We start from the raw sequence: 22,580 nt of genomic DNA on the forward strand, positions 1-22,580 counted from the left end.
AACTTCCAAGGACATAGTCCGCTTTGTTGAATTAAACCGACTGGTCCCACATGCAGTATCCTTAATGCTTTCTGAGCAAAACACAGCACACATGTCGGCAGCACGTTGTTTCACATACAATGTTATGCTATTGGAGAAGCCTAACATGTCAATAAAGCGATGTAACGTCCTTAATGCTGCTTGTCTTCTCCCCACAGAAGGAGACTGAGACCCACATGACTGTGTCGCTGTAATTAATGACATTTGAAGCCCGAGACCAGACGTGTAGGATTCACAAATTTAGAATCTGGATACGGCGTTTTATTGTGGATAGGTCAGCATTCAGAAGCAAAGAGATAGGCCAGTGTTTGGTATGTTGTAGCAACTACCCACGATATTGTCAAAGCGGGATCACTTCCTTCTCATCTGTCAGCGCAAGCAGCAGAGCTGATTGCCTTGATTGAGGCATGTAAATTGGCCGAAGGAAGAACTGTGAATATTTACATCGACAGCAGATATGCATTTGGGGTTGCACATAATTTTGAATCCCTGTGGAAAAACAAGGGCTTCTTGACCTCCACTGGAAAGCCAATCACATAACATGGCCTGATCTCTGACCTCCTCAAAGCAGTCCGATTGCCTAAATTAATCACTGTATGTACATGTGAAGCCCACAGGAAAATTTATGAAAATGTAGACTGAGTGGCAAGGACGGCGGCCAATGAGCCGCCAACTGATGAGTTTGACATGTGTATGTCAAATATTTGTAATCCAAAGCTGACTTATGGGAGTTACAGTCGCAGGCCACATCGAAGGAGAAGCGTGAATGGACAAGGGCAGGGTGCAGAATGAGGGAATGGGTGTGGTGTGGCCCCAATGGTAAACCCTGTCTACCACGATCTTTATTCCCTTTCTATGCCAAAGTAACATACGGTAAAGACCATGTGTCAAAAGTGGGGATGTATGACAATATTTCAGCACGCTGGTACAGAAAGGGATTTACTCATTACTCAATAAAATAATGTGAATAATGTGTTATCTGTGCCACTAATAATGTGGGGAGGGGAATACAAATGAATCAGGCAGAACACCCCCAACCCCAAAGACCCTTTGAACATTTACAGATGGACTTTATTGAACTAACACACAGCGAAGGGAAAAGGCATTGTCTGGTAATAGTTGATGTTTTCCCACGAGGTGGAAGTGCTCCCACGTCTCAACAGGATGCCAGTGCGGTAGCCAAGGCTTTGCTAACTGAAATAACTCCGAGATGGGGCATCCCTGAAAGGCTAAGCAGCGACAATGGAAAGCCATTTATAAATATTGCCCTACAGCAGATCAGTGATTACTTGGGAATAAAGGTGAGGCAACATTGTGCCTACCACCCAGCGAATGGTGGGGCAGTGGAAAGAGATAAAACTACAGTTATAAATAAATTGGCAAAATGTTGTGAGGAACTGGAGGTGACATGGACAAAGGCATTTCCAATTGTGCTAATGTATATGAAGGAGAGGACGAGTAAATCTTAGGACGTTTGTGATTTTGTTTGGGAGGTGCCCAATACAGGAATTGGCCCAAGACCGATTGTAAGACAGATAACAGACCACTGTGAGGACGAGATATTATGTTACGGCATAAAACTCTCCACACTTCTGTCTCAAATACAGAATCAAAAGAAGGGCAGCAATACCCCAATCAGCAGAAGGGAAGATGCACAATCCAGAACCTGAAGACTGGATAGTGGTGAAAGACTTCAGGAGCAAAAGCATGAAGGCGAAGAGCTGGCTGGGACCGTTCCAAGGGCTCCCTACAACACAGACAGCTGTTAAGATCGCCGAAAGAGCCACGTTGAAACCCGCCAGCCATTGCAAACGTGTGGCTAACCTTGAGGAGACATCGGACAACACCGGATCCAAATAAGTGTAAGTAGTGATTATAAGACTCATAGAAATATGGGGCTGCATGGCAGGACGAGTCGTGAAGGCAGGGGTGTCCGGGATACAACCGCAGACGGTAATCTGAACCAAGGATGTTAAGTTGACTTTTACATGCCACCCATGCCCGTTTCGTAACCAGGACGACTATAAATAAGGCAATAAATATTTGCGCAGAGATCCTTCAATACCCTGTTACTGGCACTGAGTAGTATCCACCACAGTTACAGTTACACCTGACATGGGATATCAAAGAAGGAGGTGCCATGGAACGGTAATAATAACCAAGATTCAGAAGAGCGATGAGGAAGCCTGGTGGAGTGAAACAGATAGACCCTTCTCCGGTATCTATAGACAGGTGAATATAGTGGTACAGCCTCGCACCCACCCCACCCGAGATGCAGTGCAGAAGGTCCTCGAAGAAATAGTCGCTCCTCGACTCGAAAAGATGAATGTCCAATGAACCGCACTGCAGATGGGCGGAAAGGCCTTTTCCACGCTGACAGAAATGGAAGAAAGAAAGAAACTGTTGTGCAGCTAAAATGATCACAAATGTATGAAGTAAAAGTGGATTCATTGAGAAAACGTACAGCGCCATATTTCACTTTCCGTGGACGTCTATTGTTAAGGACGCAGTGCTCTCACTGCTGTAGCAATGGGGGATATCCCCTGACCGTTTATGTTGTTGACAACCTTCCCAAAGCAAGGAATATTGTATGGAACTGGCCATTAATCGAGCATTGTCACAAACAGGATTCAGACGAGCATAAAACAAAGAAGTGCGAATCCTGGATATCTGAATCAACAACAGGAATTGACAGAGAAACTCTGCAGACCTGACAGGATCTGTGGAGACACAGAGATTTAATGTTGCAAACGACAGATTCAGGCTACTTATGCTTTTTATTATTTTATTGCCTTGTTAATTGTCAATTTCACTTCGCAAAACAGCATACTTACCAGAATCTCTCATGAGCTGACAGACGTCATCTGTAAAAATGCAAAATTCCTTTATCGGCTGTAATGCTGTTGCTGTTGCCCTGAGTTGGTGAAAGGCTGGCCTTCATTACCCTTTTCTTCGCCTTTATGTCGATGAGCAGCCATGGTGAATGGAGAATTTCTGTTTGTGTCCATTTGTCTCTCTGTACCATCTCACTCTCTTCTACATTCTCCCACTCTCTTTCCGTCAATATCCATCATTTTTCATTTCTACTCTTGGAAAAGTGTTAAAATTGGAGACTGTTCCGTGGCTTTCTCCGCCCCCCCCCCCCCCCCCCCCCCCCCCCACCTCTCCCCCGGCCAGAGTGTGTAGAACTGGGCTCATAGTCTCCAAGTAATGTCTGTGTTACTTAGGTCTGAGATCAGGTGACATTTGTTCTCTCAAAACGTTATGAGCTTTTACAATTCTAAATAGTATTCATAATAGACCAGAAAAAAAGCAGTTTCACTCCAATTATAGGATTTCTATGATGCCATTGCCGTTTGCCTAAAATCAATGAATGGTGACAGCAGACAATGAGAGCCATTATCTCATTGGATGCGTTATTATTACAACATTGTCCTGCAAGTCTGCAGTGTCTCCTGCGTCTCTTCATTATTCCCAAAAAACTTGAAAAGACGGACGGAGAATAATAGTAGAAGAGATAGACAAATCCTTGTCGAACAGAGTAAAAAGAACTCTGCGTTGAATTAGCAGGATAGAACAAAGATTAATGGGTCTACATCAGGCGGTAGGGCCTGGTAGCACGAAATAACAACGGTCTGAGCTCAAACACAAGAAGCATGCTGATCCGTCACTTTCGCGATGTTGGATAAACAATACGGCTTTTACAAAAAGTTTAAACAATTACCTTTCAATGTACAGAACATTTGACAGCATTTGACACCATTAACACCTGGTTAGTACCATATGCTTAAACTGACGAAACCACAGATACTGTTCTTCAAATCAATAAGGGCATTTAATGAAGTATTTGCTCACAGTTATCCAGACCACCTTTCTGTAATAAAGCTGCTCGATGAGAATTTTTATCAACGTCCTCTTGTGCAGGAATGAAGTTCACAGCTGGCGACTCTCCACTGAAAATGTACAGGAAGAGGCAATCTCTTCTTGCTTTGATTTCAAACTGATGCCTTCACCTCTTTAACCTGACAGGATAAACAATATGCGTTCATCCTCTCGGGGCCGATTTACCGCGTGAATATGCACAGAGGGAAACTCATGCTAAGAGACCGTAATTGTGGTGAATTTACCAGGAGTGGTGTGTGAGCCGGTGTTAACAGTGGCCAGTAAGGGCTAAATCATTGGCACTGACATTGATCCTTGTACCAACAGCCCCTCACTCACTTTCTGCCTCATTCATCCCAGTCATCATTGACTTTCAGTTTATCCTACTTTCCCTTCGAATCTTTACACTTGTTCTGGACCACTTTCGGGTGTCCACTTGGAAACTGCAGCTTTTCGAAACGAAATTCTGGAGAATGCACGTCACTCTTTGGGATAGGCTTCACTGCCCAACCATAATTACTCAAGAGATTGAGATGATAAGTTACTTTACTTCGTCCTCGAAGTGCTCAACACAGTGATACCGCCATGATGTCGATAGGGAGGGAGTTCCAAGAATTAGACATAGCGACATTAAATGAATAGCGAGATAGTTTCAGCTCAGAAAGGTGAGATCCTTAGAGGGGATTTGCAGTGACAATTTATTCGTGTATGTGCTGCCATGGCTGCCAGAGGATGTAGTGGAGGCTCGTACAATTTCAACATTCAAGAGGCATTTGAAATGGTATGTAAGTACCAATTGGGTTAGGAGGGATATGGACCATGTGTTGGCAAGAGGGACCAAATTGGGTTGGGATTTCCTGTCAGCATGAACAGATTTGAACGAAGGGTCTGTTTCCCTGCAGTACATTTCTATGTCTCGATGATTCCAGTTGGATGCAATCAATCAGTGGATTCCTTCTGGCAGAACCGGCTCTGTGCTCTCTGTGGAAGCAGAAAATGGTTTTCATTCAGATTAGCCACAAGAAGAGGAGCAATAAATCTTCATTTCCTGACTTGGAATTTTATCCAGGCCTGGGCGATTCAAACCCAGACTCTGAAGCAGGGAATCCACTGAAGTTGACAATAACCCTTTCGATCGAACCTGTACAAACTCTTGTGCCTATCGTTCTTTGTCCCCACATTTTGAAGCACCGGTCCTTGCCGTTGGTGGTGAAGGAGCTAACTACAGCCTCGCAGAAAATCCGTGGGGTCAGAGACGCGATCGATCTGTCATGCAGCGGGGATTGCATTGCTCAGAACAGACGTGTTTGCTGTGTGGGACGGAAACTGAGCTCGATCACACACAGATACGGTGTAACAGCTGCCATGTGGAGATGGTTGGAACGGTTTCATTCGCACTCTGGGAAAAAGACTGGATCCTAAATTCAGGGGGGCGAAAAGTATCACAGATAGAAGGCTGAAAATTAGTTTGGGAACGATATGAGTCATGACCGAATGGCGGCAGACCAGATGGGCTGAAAGCTCTAACTGTCCTCCGATGCCTTCTGGTTTCTTGCCATTCATTATCTAAGGAAATAGAAACAGAGTTAATCGTGCATTTCGAAGTCCTCCTCTCATAACTCGCCGAGGTGAGAGATGAAACAGTTCTGCTATTAAATTTTGAGACTGGGAGAATGTTTGGGGACGGAGTAATAAAAGAGAAACTGAGTATAAAGTTGAGAGTCAGGAGATATTCAATAAAAAGGTAGACGGAGATGGGCATGGAGAAATAAATGTCACTGGTCTTGAAGACTTAACTCGATTTTCAATTCCAAGATTCTACCAGACCTGCTGAGATTTTCCCGCAATTTCATTTGTTGATACTGAAACAGAAGGGAGAAGTGTGATCCTGGACCAATCAGCTATGTCTGCTCTGTGGACGTTTGAATTCCCTGTTCGAACAAATCACTTCTGACCCACACGGAAACCTCATTATCCTGCATCACCCCCACTCGTGTTACTGACAATAAGCTGTTCATGACGTAAACCCATATGGGTACACAACAGCATCATTTACCGAGTTTATGGGAAAATTGCAGGGAGAGTTCCATTCGCTTTCCATCAGAACATTCACATTCAGTTAATTCTATTGCAGCACCATTTGACATGCAGCTGTCACTGTCATGTGGCCATTCGCTTTCGACGTCTCTGGACATTTTGGTTGGGGCACGTTTGGAATGGTACCTCACGTTTTGGAAGGGACATTGTTTAAAGCATATTCGGCTGAACTGATAACCTTTTCTCTTGCACCTGCAATACAGTGGAGACAGTTTCCACTCAGAAACCAAGAGATGATCAAAATCGGAGGAAAAAATGTGTCAACAAAATCTGCCTCAGCGAGGGAATTCGCTCTTGCAACATTAATGGGGAGCGGCATACCTATTAACAAACAACAGCGCCCTGCGTGGGTCTCGACACCACACCATTGAGAGTAAAGGTCTCAAGCTCTACCGACTGAGCGAGCCAGGACAGGATTGGTGTTGGTTAATTTATCATTTCATACTGAGTTTAATTCAGCTGACACGGCAATTTTCAAAAATCTTGTTCATTCCTCTCCATTGCAAATAACATCACCCAAGTGGCGGCACGCTAGCACGGTGGTTAGCACTACTGCCTCACCTGAAGCAGGGACCTGGGTTCAATTCTCTACCTCAGGCGACTGACTGTGTGGAGTTTGCACACGTGGGTTTCCTCCGGGTGCTCCGGTTTCCTCCCACAGTCCAAAGATGTGCAGGGTCAGGTGAATTGGCCATACTAAATTGCCCATAGTGTTAGGTTAGGGGTATGGGTGGGTTGCGGGTCGGTGTGGACTTGTTGGGCCGAAGGGCCTGTTTCCACACTGTAATCTAATCTAAATCTTTCAACTCTCAGATTTATTCCTTCAGACCATTACAATCCATTTAGGCCTTGCCCAGGGATTTACGATTCTCTGTTAATATTTTCATATTTTGACCCTGATCCTTAGGTCGCCGAAGTGATTCCCGGACAATCTGGCAGACTGCAAATCAATCGGGAAAATACCTCAGGAAACCAAATCATTTCTGATTAGAGTGTACATCTGCTGAAGAGATACAGTCCTCACCATCAACACTTTCTTTGTTCTATCTGCCTACAAAGTTTACCACTTCTCATATTCGAGACAGGAATCCTGATTATAAAATGTTTTAAAAACAGGAACAATCTTCTGAAGCCATTTCCAATTTGAATTAGAATTTTTTTACCCTTTCACACGGTAACAGCCGTTCCTGAGGAAGGACTTTCCATGAGTTGAGTCCCAGGTCTGTGCAGGAAGCCGCTATTTGAAACGGCAGTGGCCCCTTTCTGTTGGGGGGCTTGTAGAGAATGGGGTCACATTCTGCTGCACGTGACCGTTTTACTCACTGCGGACTCAGGGTCAATCATGGATGAGTTCTCGTGGTTATATTGTCAGAAGATGGTCGGTCTCAATACTTAGAGTCATAGAGTCATAGAGATGTACAGCTCTGTGCTCTTTTTGGGTTAGGAGAACCAACATTTCAACCAAATGCTCTGACCATTTGAGACACAGCAACTGGCAGCAAAATTGTGCGTGTACACTTCCAAACGCACAGTGCTCGAGAAGATGTGGACAGAAGTAGTTCTCATTGTTTTAAGAATCAGTTGCTCATGTACCCGTGTTTATCGCAGAGAGGGTGAGAGACCCGAGGAGTAACAAACACACCGTTAAAACAACATCAGGACCTATGTAGTTCTGTCATAAAAAAACTGCCTGCAGTTGTTCTATTGCAAAGTTGGGTTTCAAACCCACGACACAATAGAGACTGGACCCTAAACCCAGCACATGAAACCTCTCTGGATTAGTGGTGCTGGAAGAGCACAGCAGTTCAGGCAGCATCCGAGGAGTAGTAAAATCGACGTTTCAGGCAAAAGCCCTTCATCAGGAATACAGGGTTTCGCCCGAAACGTCGATTTTACTGCACCTCGGATGCTGCCTAAACTGCTGCGCTCTTCAGCACCACTAATCCTGAATCTGGTCTCCAGCATCTGCATTCATTGTTTTTACCTACAGTAAACCACTCAGCGACGCTCCCTGACGATAACTAAGCGCCAAACCTGTCAAGACTAATGTTTCAGCATCGCTTCACTTCAGGCCATTTCCCCTGACACTTTTTATGAACACATTCGCATAATTAAAACATAATATTTACAACGATTTGAAAGGTTTGCACGGTGTGGACATTAGTGAGAAGTTGAATATTCTTCGACAGTTTTCCCTGGAGCTTCAGGCCTGAGGGATGTCCTTGGAAAAGTTTACAAAATCATGAGGTAGACGAGCAGAGAACATAGTCAATCTAAACTTTTTCAGAAGTCAGGTGAGTTTAAAGTGAGATAGCATGGGTTTAATATGAGAGCAGTACAATTTGAAAAGGATGTGAGCGATATTTTTTTTTAATACAGACATTTTTGTGCGTGTGGAATAAATTGCCACATTTAGTGGCAGAGTTTGGTGCACTCACAACACTCGAAAGGCATCTAAATGGGTATACAGACAGGATGTGTTCCTAGAGATAAGTGACAAATATTGGCAAATATGTTTAGATTAGTTACGGTCATCTATTCAGCAGGTGCAAGTTGGATAGGAAGGTTTGCTTCCGTGCTCGGCAATTCTGTGACACTCCAGTACCTGACAACAGTTTGAATAGACCACTTGCAAAAACGCATGCTGTTTGATACTAAGTCAGCGTGTTTGAATTTTATTTTTTCTTGAGGCGTAATGATTTGAACTGATACAGAGAGGAATGTTTTCCAGACATTTACAGACAATGACCATTCTCCTTGATACATTCCCAAGTTGTCCATCAAATAATTTCGTTGACTAAAAAAAAACCACACAAATCGTGTTGTCCCCTCAACTCTCGAGTGAATCCAAAAACTTACAGCTCTTAACGTGGACCAGGTGCAGAGTAATTATCAGACACACAAACTCATTACTTCTGTCTGTGAGTCAGTGAAAGACATGTATGTCAAGAACCGCTCACACAAATACCATCGAAGCAATCCCAAACGGAGCTTCCCGTCATTCTGGAGATTTAGTGCATTGCCAAGTAACAGAAAGTGCTCAAGTAACATAAAACATAACAGAAATATGTACCATGCAAAGTGAATATTACCAATTATATTCTCGATTAAATTAGGTCAAAAATGTGCTGGTGCCTCCATCTGCTTGAGCGAGCCAATCTCCAGCCTCCCTCACTAGAACAGTAACTAAGGAAATGAGAGAAATATAACAAGGTTTTACGTTGTGATTGCCCACCTTTTCGCCACAACAACAAAAAACGAGGGAGCAGATTCAGTGCAGGATCTGGCTTCACAACAGCGGTGAGATAACGACGTCCACTCACTTTCAGGGAAAGCTGTGAACTACTCACATTGTCCAGAATATGAATACACAGCGCAGGCTGTTTAGTTCCCATATTCTACTGCTGCCCCGACATTCATACGAAAATGTACCTTTCAAAGAGAGCGTTTGTAGCTGTGGAATGATAGTGGCAGCTGTTTCCCCTCGCTCTTACTGCCGCCTTGGTAGTGTAGGGGCTGGTATTCTCATCTTACACGCGGTAGTTGAGTGTGCAATTCTCTGTTGTGGAAAAGCGGAGTGTTTTGGAGCAGAAAGATGTGAAGTTCGGATGCTTCTGGAGTTCTTGTTGAAAAGTTCGGTGACGCGAGGAAGATGGTTTGCAGACTTTTCCTCGCCTGTCTAGGTGACATTATCAGCGCTGCAGAGGTTCCTGTGAAGCGCTGCTCTCATGTTTTGGTACGAATTCATTTGGTTAAATTCCCGCTGCTTCCGTTTGTTGGGATTGCAGATTGGGTCCAACGGATGGAGTCCGTGGATGAGTGCCCTGCTTCTCGGAATTGTCTGGCAGTCTTCTGTTTGCCCTGTCCTATTATTGTTGTGCTATTCTAGTCGAATGTGTGGCCCTTGCCGTTTGTACGTATTGCTACTAGGGACTGCTGGACTGACGCCCACGCAAATTCTTTGCCAAGAACCAATATCCACACACCTTCATTCGCAGATGCATGGCACACAAAGTTCGCAACGAGGATATGCTTTGAGGTAATTTTTAAATCATGCTTCCCTGTATTAAAAACAAATTCTGGAAAACGATATCCAGACTCCTCCGAACACTCGGACTGATGACAGCACAGAAACCGAGAGCCTCACACAGACAACTACTCACGAGAAAACAAGACCCAATACGTATCATGTGCAGGTCAAACGTGGTTGACGAGATTCCACGCAGGTACTGCACGAAACACGACATAGGAGAAAGAGGCTGACAACTAGAGAGCTGCATTCATAATTTCACCAGGACTGTTAACGCCTCGGACAGCTGTTCCTTGCAGTTATGCACAGAATATTGAATGTCTCTGATTCCAGGGCTTGGAACTCGGATGATATGACCGTCTGCAACACTGGTTACTTCCTTGTGTGAGGTAACTCCTGATGGAACACATGTAACACTATTGCTCATTGAGAAATATATCCAAAATAGGAGCTCATAGCAGCATTTCTGTTGTCTTTCTGGTGCTGTCCCTGACATGCCCTGTGGCACTGCACTTATTTTGTTTTTCCTGACGTTTCAGAACATGCTTCCACGATCGTATTATGGGCAGTAATGTGCATTTTCGCTTCAATAACGGGGGTGTGAAGCGGAGGTCCACCATTCTCTATTCTATTTTTCTCTTCTTATGCACAACTGCAATGCAGTAAACGATCAATTCGTATTGTAAGGGAATATACAGAGGCGTGTGAAATACCGAAGTTTTAATGACATTTATGCAATGGTTAGCGATTACCTTGATTCAGGAAATAAGGATGTAAACTCTGTTTGGCTGGAGTTGAGAAACAGTGAGGAATGAACTCACAAGCATGTGTAGTTTACAAGCCCACTCGCAGTAACCACAAAGCGAAATAAATCATACAAGGAAAAACAATTGTGTGTGAGTGACAAAAATGGCAATAGTCATGCGTGGTCTTAACTTCCCATTAACACTCTCGGTTCCATTGTAAAAACGTTTGGAGAACCATAATCAAAAACATCCCACATGTCCCATAAAAAATCACGAAGGATATCTTGGTAATTCATTACTCTCCTGATGACTTAATTTTGCTATTTTCTTGGAAACCATCTCTTTAATTGTGAGCATCATAAAAAGGCTTTTTATTTGCCAGCAAGAAATAAATATGTGATTAACCTTTGTTCGTTTCATGTATAAGGACACTGAGACTCCTCTGCACTGCACATCTTTTGCGTTTCTATCTATTGTAATAGTAGTGTGTCTTTTGATTCTTCCAAACAAAGTATATGACGTCGCATTCCCGACATGAAACTGCATCTGCCAAGAATACTCCAATTGCTGGAGGGAATCCTGAGGAACAGAATGTACATGTATTTGGAAAGGCAACGACTGATTCGGGATAGTTAACATGGCTTTGTGCGTGGGAAATCGTGTCTCACAACCTTGATTTGAGTTTTTTGAAGAAGTAACAAAGAAGATTGATTAGGGCAGAGCAGTAAATGTGATCTATATGGACTTCAGTAAGGCGTTCAACAATGTTCCCCATGGGAGACTGATTGGCAAGGTTAGATCTCATGTAACAGCAGTGGACCTAACACCGACCCTTGTGGTACGCCGCCAGTACATGGATACCAAGAAGAACATGTTCCATTAACTACAACACTGTTTTCTATTGGCAAGCCAATTACTGATCAAAGCTGCAATCTCTCCCACAATTCCATTCCACCGCATTTTGTATAATAGCCTATTGTGGGGAACCTTATCGAACAACGTTCTGAAACCCATATACACCACATCAATCGGTTTACTGTAATCTCCCTGTTTGGTCACTTTGTCAAAAAAGTCAATAAATTCGTTAGGCAAGGCCGACCCATCACAAAACCGTGCTGACTGTCCCTGATCAGATTATTCTTTTCCAGATGGTCATAAATCCTATCCATAATAACCTTTTCCAACACGTTACCAACAACTGCAGTGAGACTCACTGGTCTGTAATTATCAAGGTTGTCTCTGCGACACTTTTTGAACACGGGAACAACGTATGCTATGCTCCATTCCACAGGCACTATTCCTGTAGAAAACGATGATTTGACGATCGATGCCAAAGGCTCATCAATCTCTTCCCTTGCTTCCCAGAGGATACTAGGACAGATCCCATCCAGCCCAGGGGACTTGTCTGTTATCACACTCTGCAGTATTTTTATCACCTAATCCTTGTGAACCTCAATCTCGAGTACTCTGGACGCAAGTATCTCAGTATCTTCCTCGCCAACATTTTCATTTTCTATAGCGAACACTGTCGAAAAATATTTATTTAGCGCTTCCCCTATCTCCTCTGACTCCACACACAACTTCCCATTATTATCCTTGTTTGTCCCAAATTTAACTCTCGTCATTCTTTTAATCCTGACATACCTATGGAAAACCTTAGGGTTAACCCTGATCCTCTCTGCCAACAACTTCACATGTCTCCTCCTGGCTCTTCTCAGCTCTCTGTTTAGATCTTTCCTGATATCGTTGGAACCCTCGAGCGCTCTAACTGAGTTTTCACATTTTGTCCTAACATAAGACTTCTTGTTCTTCTGACCAGGGATTCCACTTCCTTAGTAAACCACGGCTCACGGGTTCTATATCTTCCTCCCTGCCTGACAGGTACATACTTATCTAGGACACACAGGAGCTTTTCCTTGAATAAGCTCCACATTTTAATGTGCTCACCCCCTGCAGTTTCCTACCACATTCTACGCTTCCTAAATCTTACCTAATCTTCCTAAATCTTGGGACTTGTGCCTCACAACACACTTCACATTCAACAACCAGATATACGAACAAATCAACGGAACACCCTTGGGCTCACCGATCTCGGGACTCATGGCAGAAGCCGTAATGCAAAGATTAGAGCTGTCTTTCCGCAAATTCAACCCAAACACTGTTTCAGATACGTGGATGACACCATTGTAATCATTAAAAACACGGAAATAGAGAAAACACACAGGATCATCAACTCCACACTCACAGGAATCCGATTCACCAGAGAGGAAGAAAAGGGCAACCAACTCCCATTCCTAGACGTGATGGTACAGAGAACACCTAACGGAGAATTCACCACAAAGGTACACAGGAAAGCCACACACACAGACCAAGTCCTGAATTATGAGAACAACCACCCCAACATACACAAACGAAGTTGCATCAAGACACTATTCAAAAGGGGCACAACACAATGCAGCACACCAGAACTGCAAAAAGTGGAAGAGGAACACCTATACAAGGTATTCGCCGAAAACGGATATCCTCGCAATTTTATCAACAGATGCGTAAGGGATAGACCACGGAAAGAGGACATGCCACAACCCAAAGGACTAGCCACACTACCACACATCAAGAACATCTCCAAACTGACAGCCAGACTACTGCGACCACTAGGACTCTTAACAGCACACAAACTAACAGCCACACTCAGACAACAGCTTACCAGAACTAAGGACACGATATCCAACATGAGCAAAACTAATGTAGTATACAAAATCCCATGCAATGACTGCACAAAACACTATACCGGACAAACAGGAAGACAGCTAACGAACCGCATCCAGGAACATCAACTAACCATGAAACGAAGCGACCAACTATGCATAGTCGCCACACACACAAACGACAAGCAACATGAATTCGAGTGGGACAACACTACTATTATAGGGCAAGCCAAACAAAGAACAGCCAGGGAATTCCCAGAAGCATGGCACTCATCCACAAACTCCATCAACAAACACATCGACTTGGACCCAATATACCAGCCACTGCAGCGGAGAGCTGAAACTGACAACAGGAAGCGGCAAGGACAGGCCACCATAAATGCCGCACGAAACACCACAGAAGCGCTTCACAGGAGGTTCCCAAGCACTGAGGATGCCACCTAGACAGGGGACGAAACGTTTCCAACAAAAACTTCCAGCTCCGCGAACAGAAACACATCATTGTCTTGAGTGTTCCAGAGTTTTTCATTGTCCCAGAGTCCAGATGAAGTTTGCATTCCTCACGTACGTGAGCGAGAATGACTTCAATGTCTCAGATTAGTTCCTGTCCCGAGAACATCAGAGTCAATGTCCCGTCCTCTACTCGGTCCGACAGTTCACACTTCTTCATTCTCCTCTGATTCCATTTCCCAAAGAGTTTCTCAAGATTTACAAAGCTGGAGCCTAAATTATATGGTTTGCTTCCTAAACATTTTTTCAACTGCCAACTGACAATATTTTCACAGTGTCTCTTCACAATCCTCTGGCTTGCACCATGTCCAGGGATGAGAAGTCCCGTTTGGTGGAGAGATTCCCGAGGCTGATGAGTTTCACTTTGGAACAAAAATGGTTAAGTGGCGATTTCCTGCGGTTGTTTCTAATGATGGAGAGGGAGCGGTGGGGAATGAGCACTTTGACGAGCAGGAGGAAGTGTTGCCACTGACCCGAGTCAGAGAACAGTGGACAGGGATTAAAGGAATCTAATGAAAAGCAGCACTTCTGCTCAGGACGTTCAATAACAGCTGCAGAAACCCGATGTGTCGAGCAGTGTATCTGGAAAGAGAAACAGAGTTAATGTTTTAAATATGGAACATTTCTGATGAAGAACTCGAGTTTCCCAAGTCTAATCAAATTACCGGCCTGGTTCACAAAATAGTTTTGCTGAATTTTGAGCGATAATTGTACCAGCAGGAATGCATTCATAACGTAGTCAGCAGGATTCGAACCTACGTGGGGAAACCCCAATGGATTTCTAATCCATCGCCTTAACCACTCGGCCATGACTACAGATAGCTCAGGCGGGTTGAGCATAGACCAAATCAGCCGTAATCTCATTGAAAGCTCTCGCTGACTTGATGAGCGAAATGCTTCCATCTCCTTTCATACCTTTGCTGTCATTTGGAAGGTGCGAGACACCAATGTAAAAGAAGAAAAGCACAAAGGTAGTAAAAGATGTTTGCAGGCAAACTGAGTCAAAATTTTTTATTGAAAGGAAAATCACACTTGGCAATTTGCCATATCTCTTTGCGAACATGACCAGCAGAAGTAAGCAAAGGAGCTATTGATCTCAGTATTCTCGGACCTGAAGCAAACAAAATTTAGTGACATATTCATTTCTTTTTCTGGCGAACTAAATGATCTTTCCTGATGGTTACAATGAAAGAGATGGTTCCCAATAAGAGACAGAGATTAATTCGCATGTAGATATATTTCAATGGGACACGATTCATTTTCAGTCCCTAATTACCCCAGAGATGGAGGAGGTGAGTTACTTTTCTCACTCTTCAACTCCTCAGCACGGAGGTACAAACATGAAACCGCTAGAGATGGAGTTCTTGAATTGGGAACCAGAGACACTGAAGAAACTAGGCTAAAGTGAGGACTGTAGATGCTGGAAACCTGACTTTAGATCAGAGTGATGCTGGAAAAGGACAGCAGGTCAGGCTGCATCCGAGGAGCAGGAGAGTCAACGTTTCTGTTGCCAGTCATGCTCCGCTGCACAAACAATTTTCGTTTTTGGCTCAGATTTCCTGCATCTGCAGCTATTTGTTTTATGTTTACCTTCATAATGTTTTGGACAAAACCAACGACCTGCCAGCATCGGAAAATCGGCAGACGTACTGGAACACCGATATGTTTGCTGAATAATACAACCATTCCATGAGCGGGAATACGATCCGGGCCACGGTGCTGAGAATACCGAATCCTCACAAGTAAATAACAAGAGAAGGCGATAGATACTATCGTACATGGTGTAAATAAAACACCCTGTCTGAACATTTTCGTTGCAGATTTTTTTCATATTGTCTTCGAAGATTTACAAAGTGGGAAAAGGCCATTCCGCCCGTGTGCATTGCGGCTAATCAGAGAGCCATCTATTCTAGTCGCAGTTTCGAACTTTGGCCCAAAGTCTCACGTGTTCTAATGTTTCCAGGTCAAATGTCAATGAGGTTATCCTATGTTCTTACATGTCACAATAATGGGACAGAAGTATAACGAATTGTAACTCTTTTGAGGAACTCATGCTCATTTTCACCCACAGAGGGAGACACACCAGAAGATACCGCCAAACAGACGGAAGTGTCCGTTGTGGAGAGCTGGAATTTGAAATGGACAATAGGACAAATGCAGGCTTTTCATGCGGAAGCACAGTGGCGATGTCCCGAGAAAACTTGACAGGGGAGCGTCAAAGTATACCACGGTTAAAGCAAAACACTCCCCCTCAAGCCAGGTAGGACTCGAAACTACAATCTTCTGATCCGAAGTCAGACGCGTTCTCCATTATGCCACTGGCCCAAGTGAAAGGCTAGCGATTGGCAGAATGTCGATATGTAATGCCATGGACTTTCACGGAATCAGAATTAAAAAGGTGAACAAGCACCGAAGATACTCACCAACATTCCTTCACTTCGAAGTTTCGAATTTGTGAAGCAGTGCCTTTCACTGGCAAAGGAGAAACATTTGTCCTCAGCTGCCTGCTTCAGGGTCGCGTCCTTCTCTGCTGGAAGTTTCCATCGTTTTAAAAACAGTCACGACGCGATTTCATGATCCACTCCAGTGAAAACGTGTCATGGTGTCGTCCAAACAAGACCCTGCAGAAACTCGGCGAGAAACCTCTGGTCATTTCGAGCTCAGGATGTGGAATTAGACGAGATGCGTGACACCTTCTTTGGCGCCGCCACTTCACTGAAATTAGCGGCTCAAAACGAGCCGTTGTAAACATCAGCCTGATTTGTACCTTCCTGCAGTGCATTTGCTAAACAAAATCAGATCGCTCCCATCCGGCCCAGCTGACTTATCTTTTTTCACACTCTGCAGTATTTCAAATATCTCTTCCTTGTGAACCTCAATCTCTTCTCGTCTAGACGCAAGGAACTCTGCATCTTCCTCGCCAATATTTTCATTTTCTATAGCGAACACTGTCGAAAAATATTTATTTAGTACTTCCCCTATCTTCTCTGACTTCACACACAACTTCCCACTATTATTCTTGATTGTCCCAAATTTAACTCTCGTCATTCTTTTATTCCTGACATACCTATGGAAAGCCTTAGGGTTAACCCTGATCCTATCTGCCAACAACTTCTCATGTCTCCTCCTGGCTCTTCTCAGCTCTCTTTTTAGGTCTCTCCTGATATCATTGGAACCCTCGAGCGCTCTAACTGAGTTTTCACATTTTATCCTAACATAAGACGTCTTGTTCTTCTTGACCAGGGATTCCACTTCCTTAGTAAACCACGGCTCACGCGTTCTAGATCTTCCTCCCTGCCTGATAGGTACATACTTATCTAGGACACACAGGAGCTTTTCCTTGAAAAGGATAAAGTGAGGTCTGCAGACGCTGGAGATCAAAGCTGAAACTTTATTGCTGGAACAGCACAGCAGGTCAGGCAGCATCTAGGGAACAGGAGATTCGACGTTTCGGGCACATGCCCTTCTTCAGGAGAAGAAGGGCATGTGCCCGAAACGTCGAATCTCCTGTTCCCTAGATGCTGCCTGACCTGCTGTGCTGTTCCAGCAATAAAGTTTCAGCTTTCCTTGAATAAGCTCCACATTTTAATGTGCTCACCCCCTGCAGTTTCCTACCCCATTCTACGCTTCCTAAATCTTACCTCATTGCATCGTAAATTCCCTTCCACCAGCTGAAACACTTGCTCCGTGGATGCACCTATCCCCTTCAATCACGAAAGTAAACCTCAGAGAATTGTGATCGATGTCTCCAAAGTGCTCACCTACTTCCGAATCTAAAACCTGGCCAGGCTCGTTACCCAGTACTAAATCGTAAGTGGCTTCGTCACTTGAAGGCATATGTACGTACTGTGTCAGGAAGCCCTCCTGCACACACTGGGCCAAAAATGACTCATCTATAGCACTCGTACTGTAGTGATCCCAGGAAATATTTGGATATTGTCTTGAGTGTTCCAGAGTTTTTCATTGTCCCAGAGTCTAGATGAAGTTCGCATTCCTCACGTACGTGAGCGAGAATGATTTCAATGTCTCAGATCAGTTCCTGTCCCGAGAACATCAGAGTCAATGTCCCGTCCTCTACTCCATCCGACAGTTCACACTTTTTCATTCTCCTCTGATTCCATTTCCCAAAGAATTTCTCAAGATTTACAAAGCTGGAGCCTAAGTTATATGGTTTGCTTCCTAAATATTTTTTCAACTGCCAGCTGAAAATATTTTCACAGTATCTCTTCACAATCCTCTGGCTTGCACCATGTCCAGGGATGAGAAGTCCCGTTTGGTGGAGAGAATCCCGAGGCTGATGAATTTCACTTTGGAACAAAGATGGTTAAGTGGCGATTTCCTGCGGTTGTTTCTAATGATGGAGAGGGAGCGGTGGGGAATGAGCACTTTGACGAGCAGGAGGAAGTGTTGCCAGTGACCCGAGTCAGAGAACAGTGGACAGGGATTAAAGGAATCGAATGAAAAGTAGCACTTCTGCTCAGGACGTTCAATAACAGCTGCAGAAACCCGATGTGTCGAGCAGTGTATCTGGAAAGAGAAAGAGATAATGTTTTATCTATGGAACATTTCTGATGAAGAACTCGAGTTTCCCAAGTCCAATCAAATTACCGGCCTGGTTCACAAAATAGTTTTTCCGAACTTTAAGCGAAAATTGTACCAGCAGGAAATCATTCATTCCGTAGTCAGCAGGATTCGAACCTACGTGGGGAAACCCCAATGAATTTCTAGTCCATCGCCTTTACCACTCGGCCATGACTACTGACAGCGTGGGTGGCTTGAGCATTGACCAAATCATTGTAAGCTGCCGTTGACTTGATGAGATCAATGCTTCCGTTCTCCTCTCGCACCTCTGCTGTCAATTGTCAGGTGCGAGACACCAATGTAAAGGAAGAAACACACAAATTTAGGAAAAGATATTTGCAGCCAAACTGAGTCAAAATTATTGATTGAAAGGACAATCCCACTTTGGCAATTTGCTAGATCTCTTTGCAAACATGATCAGCAGAGCTGATCAAGAGAGGTATTGATCTGAGTCTTCTTGGGCATGAAACAATCCAAGGTTAGAGACATATTCATTTCTTTTTCTGGCGAAGGAGCTGGTCTTTCCAGATGCTCACAATGAAATAGATTTTTCCCAATAAAAGACGGCAAATAAGTCCCATCTAACGCTGACACCATCGTGAGCGCTGCTGTTACACAATACCACAGAGTCAGGGTCAATTCCTGCCTCATGCAACTGAATGTGTGGAGTTTGCACATTCTCCCCGTGGCTGCGTGCACTTGCTCTGGTTTTCTCCCATAGCCCAAAAATGTACCGGTTAGGTGAAATGGCCGTGCTAAATTGACGTGGTGAATGGAGAGGAATGCATTTGGGCTGGGGCGGGTCGGTGTGGAGTTGCTGGGCAGAAGGACCTGTTTCCATATTGTAAGTATTCTAATCTACGGTAATCAATGGCCAAGGTATGACGCACGTTGTTCGATGTTGCATATATGACTTTTCGATTGTTTTTCTTCAAAGTTTCTTTACAATTGAAACGGGAGTGGAAGAAGGGAAATGAATGTCTCCCATAATTCTTGCCTTCTTTTAGCATTCACAGGCGGTATTTTTCCTGTATTTTTTTTTCACACTGTGGTTACTGCTATTGTTCTTGTAAGCTACACCGGCTGGTTTCCTCTTTCCTCAATGTTCCTCATCTCTACCCAAACACATTTTCCATCCTTATCTCCTGAATCAATGTAATCTCTAACCATTGCATAATTGCCACGGAAAGTGGGCTTTTCACACGCCTGTATATGTCATTTTCCAATATTAATCGATCGTTTACTGTGTTGCAATTGCGCATGTGAAGAAGAAAACAGCATAGAGGTAGGTGATCCTGGGTTTCAAACGCACCTAATTGCAGCTAAAACGCAGATTACTGCACACAATGCAATCACGGAAGCATCCACCGAATCGTCAGGAAGCACACAATAAGTACAATGTTGGATGTCATGTCAGGAACAGGACCAGAAACACAACAGAAATACGTCTCTTGGGTACTATTTTCTCAATGAGCTATCGTGTTTTACATATGTTCCATCGGGAGTTACCTCACACAAGGAAGTAACCAGTGCTGCAGACGGTCATATAATCCGGGTCCCAAGTCCCGGAGTCAGAGAGACTCAGTGCCCTGTGTGTACCTACAAGGAACAGCTGTGCATGGGGTTTATCGGGTAACTGAACTGCATGAATGCAGCTCGATGGTCGTCTGTCTGCTTCTCCTCTGTAGTTTTCTGTGCAGTCCCTGCGTGCAATCTTGTCAACTACGTTTGTCCGGCACAAGATGGGCATTGGTCGCTTGTCTCTGAGAGAGGCTGTTGGTTTATGTGTTGTCATAATTCCGAGTGTAAGGAGGAAACTGGTTGTCAGTTCCCAGAAACTGACTTTAATAAATGGAAGCGTGCTTTGTAACTTGCCGCGTGGCATATCCTCGTTGCGAAGTTCGTGCACTGCGAATCACGTTGCGGGACAATCCTACTTTGGCAAAGAATTTGTGTGGCAGTCACGAGTTGCCACGACCAGCTATCCCTAGTAGCAATACGGACAAATGGCAAGAACTACAAATTCGATTAGAGCAGCACAAGGTTAATGTGACAGGGCAAACAGAAGGCAGTCAGAAGATTTCTGGGTGCAGGGCAATCACCCAAGGTGCCTTTTCATATGAAAGTCTGTGCATCAGTAGAATCTGTAACCCAAGTAGTCTATGTTGGTTATTCATATTCCAGACAACTTGTGTTGTTCCCCGTTTATTCTGAAAGTGAATAGACATAGTTATCTCACCGTTATTTCGAAAGAAGATCCTGCATTGAATCTGTTCGACGTTATTTGATTCTGTGGTGAAAAGGTGGGCAATCGCGATGTGAAACGTTGCTATACTTTCATTTCCTTCATTACTGTCCTGGTGATGGAGAAAGGTGATCACCGGGGCATTGATGGCCTAATTTAATCATGGATACAATTGGAAATGTTCACTCTTATTGGTTCGTTGTTGTTCTGTTTTGTTTTATGATACTTGAGCACTTTCTGGGACTTGGCAATAAACTAAATCTCCAGTAGGTTTGGAATTGCCTCGCTGTTACTTGTGCGAGCGGTTCATGTCAGAGACGACTCACAGTGCATCACAGACAGCACGTAAGCTTCGGTGTGTCTGATCATGGTACTGCCTTTTCAGTTCTGATTCTGTTCCACGTTAAGAGCTGTCAGGTTTTGGATTCGCTGGAGAGGAAAATGGGTAATGCGATATGTGAGGTATTTTTCTTTAGCCAAAATCTTTGATGGCGAACTTGGGAAAGTGTCAAGAAGAATGGTCATTGGCAGCAAATATCCGGAAAACCTTCATCTCTGGATCGATTGGGCCCATCCACCCTCCGAACAAAATAGACAAACTCGCTGACTGAGTAACAAACATCAGGCGTTTTTTTTGCAAATGGTGTATTCAAACCGTTGCCGATGGCTGGAGCATCTCAGAGTTGTCGAGCATGGAAACAAATCCCGCGAGCCAACTTGCCCTTGCTAAACACATAACCGAAAGTAATCCATACATATCTCACAATATTTGTGCCTTATCTCTCCGGGGTCTTCCTGTCTATACACCCATTCAGATGCCTTTGAAATGTTCTGAGTGCACCAGACTCTGCCACTAAATGTGGCAATTCATTCCACACACAGAAAAGTTCTGTGTGAAAAACATGTGTCCCTCACATCCCTTTTAAATTTTTCCTCTCTCACATTAAATGTTTGCAATGTAGATTTGAACTCGCGTGTCTTGTGAAAAAGTGCTCCCTGACTATTTACTTTGTCTGTCTTCCTCATGATTTTATAAGCTTCTGAGAGGCCATATCTAAGCCCTGAAGCTCCTGGGAATCTGACGAAGCCTATTCAGTTTCGTTCTCATGTCCAAGCAGTGCAAACCGTGCAAATCCTTGTAAAGGTTTTCTAAACGTGCACTTGAAAGAAGTGTGTCCAGCTGCAGCACTTGCTTGACCGCGTGGTCACTCTGGAGCTGCGGGTGCACTCACTGTTGAGCATCAGCAATTCTGGAGAATTATGTTACCTCCCAGGTGCTCAGGCCAGGGATGTCGCTCATCGGCTGGAGAGCATTCGAAAAGGGGATCGTGAACAGCCAGTTGTCAATGTGCATACAGGCATGAGATGAGGACCTGCAGGGAGAATTCAGGGAGCCAGGAGAGAAATTAAAAAGGAGGACCTCAAAGGTAGTAATCTCGCGATTAATGCCGGTGCCGTGTGACTGCCAGTGGAGAAATGAATAAAAAAAGGCACGATGAACACGTGACTTGAAGAATGGTGCTGCAGGGTGGGTTTCAGATTTGTTGGACCAGTTCTGGACAACGTGGGACTATAAGAAATTTGACGATCTACATCTGAACCAGACGGGAACGAATGTCCTTTCGGGAGTTTTTGCGACTGCTGTTGGGGAGGTTTTATACTGTTGTGGCAGGGGGCTGGGAACCACAAGATTAAACAAATCGGCAGTGCGGTGGAAACTGGAAACGCTAAGAATCAGGAAGATA

The 22,580-nt window shown here is 44.2% G+C and overlaps 2 non-coding genes across 2 annotated transcripts; both read right to left on the reverse strand.

The window, feature by feature from the left end:
* Positions 1-14,743: 14,743 nt before the first annotated feature.
* On the reverse strand, positions 14,744-14,825 carry trnas-aga (transfer RNA serine (anticodon AGA)). The gene has a single exon. It is a non-coding gene; the product is annotated as a tRNA-Ser (tRNA).
* Positions 14,826-18,686: 3,861 nt separating this feature from the next.
* Positions 18,687-18,768, reverse strand: trnas-aga (transfer RNA serine (anticodon AGA)). The gene has a single exon. It is a non-coding gene; the product is annotated as a tRNA-Ser (tRNA).
* Positions 18,769-22,580: the final 3,812 nt, after the last annotated feature.

This window comes from Chiloscyllium plagiosum, unplaced genomic scaffold (assembly GCF_037043375.1).
Source record: "Chiloscyllium plagiosum isolate Xiang-an unplaced genomic scaffold, Cpla_swu_hap1 HiC_scaffold_47, whole genome shotgun sequence".
In the NCBI taxonomy this organism is placed as follows: domain Eukaryota; kingdom Metazoa; phylum Chordata; class Chondrichthyes; order Orectolobiformes; family Hemiscylliidae; genus Chiloscyllium; species Chiloscyllium plagiosum.